The sequence below is a fragment of the Morone saxatilis genome, unplaced genomic scaffold (assembly GCF_004916995.1).
Source record: "Morone saxatilis isolate NCDOM2014 unplaced genomic scaffold, NCSU_SB_2.0 Contig9, whole genome shotgun sequence".
Classification (NCBI taxonomy): Eukaryota; Metazoa; Chordata; class Actinopteri; family Moronidae; genus Morone; species Morone saxatilis.
In genome coordinates, this window is record NW_023340268.1 from 22627275 (window position 1) to 22629299 (window position 2025).

The window sequence follows — 2025 nt, forward strand, 5'->3', positions numbered from 1 at the left end:
TTAAATCCAATTGTTCTGATGAAGGGTGTCATCCAGGGTGTCATTCAAGATAGAACCGCCACTGGTGACCATTGTGGGTTTTTCTTACTTTAACGGAAGGGTACCAACAATTTTGTCTACGTGTGTGTATCTATATAGAAAAAGTAAAACCAATTACCAATAGGCCTGTCCACAGAAAACATGACAATACAAGACATTCACTGTATCCACATTCAACAGCTTGGAGTATTCACATCTTGGCATCTTGGTTTTCTTACATGGATATTAGGTCAGCCATTTTCCTCCTGCAGCCCTGTGATTGGTATCATTTGTTTGAAACTATGAGACGTGTAATGTCTTTTATACTGATCAATTGCCAGACCTTTACATTCAAATTCCCTACCCAAAACTGGTGTATATAGTCCTACTACACCTACATGATTAAAAACAGCTTTACTGCATGTAGTTTATATGCAAGCAACTGTCACCAACCCAGTTCTTTCTAAAAGCAATCTTTGGACCTGTCTATAAGCAGTTTGATTGACGGTGTCTGTAGCCATAGCTTCTTGAACTTCCACAATAATCCTATTCATTTGTTTCTCTTCCAGATGATGAAGAAGAAGCTTCCTCTCTGGCTCAGGCTCTCTCCATGATCAGAGAACTTCTTAGTTCAATTGACCAACAGGTACCAAAATACTGTCTGAGTAACGCATTGGCTATAATAGAAGATGATTTTGTGCCACATCTTTTGCAGCTTAAAAGATGTGTTATTCAACAGCATCAGCATGAAAATGAAAGAAATACTGTAGTAGTCACAAAGTAGCCTGCACGCTGGTACTGCCACACACCAGGACAGACTGACTTAATATTTTTTATACAAATGTAGGAATAACTTATTACATTTACACAATTTACAAGTGACTACTACTACAAATAATTCAGAATATATTTTGAACACAGTTTCAAATCAGGATAACGAGAATGAATTAAAATACAGGGTGTAAACGCAAAGGCAAGATTAGATTGTTTATTGTTTATTAGGCGTAAATAGGGCCAAATTAATGTAATGTAATCATAGAGACTAAGCAACAGTATTTAAAGGTATCCTGGTAACCTAATGATCTGGTACAGATACTGTGAAACCCAACCCAAGAATCCCAACTTGATATCCACCCTTGATCCTGTGCACCATTCTTATTTCTTCCCTATGTGCCTCTCTATACACTCAAACTGGCCTGGACAAAAGTTCAAAATGGCTACTTGAAAAAATATTTGAAAAGAGGTGGCAAATCCATATAAGTATTTTTACTAAGGTCAGCACCGATTCATATATTGGATCAGTTTAAGATGAACAAGTGCACCAGTTTTTTTGTAATGTCTTGTAATGTAACTGCAATCAGATCAGTAATTCATGTTCATTAATTCTCTCTATTGGATTTGGTTGGCAGATGGAGGACCTGGAGAAAACACAGCGGCTGCAAGAGATCCAGGCCAAGCTGGACCCGAGGACTGAGGCAAGAGTACGGGATGGGGGACTTTTCAAGCCTGGAGAGTTGCTCCGCCGGAGACTCGTCCACGAAGGGACCCTTTTCTGGAAAAATCCAGGATCCCGGGCCAAAGGTACACAACACTGTGGAAGTATTAGTGGGTGTGGAAGTACATTACATGTAGTGTTGCAGAGAATCATATCATGTTAGCTCTGCCTGGCACTACACATTTAAAGCTGCAGTAAGTATTTATATAACTTATAGATTTTTATAGAAATGTTGTGTTCTGACAGTAGTACATGAGACAGATAATCTGCTCCTCCTAGTGCTCCTAATAGCAAACCACTGGCCCAGAATTAAAACAACCAATCAGAACCAAGAAAGCTATTTGATTGTTGAGTTCCATTCCCAGGGTCCCATAATGTCTGTATTTGACCAGTTATTTTCATAAAAGTTTCCTACAGCAGCTTCAAGTCACGTTACCTGCGGCAAAAATTGGCCCTTTAATTCTGGATCAAAACGATGCCAACATAACTACATCATGATGCCAATTTGTAAA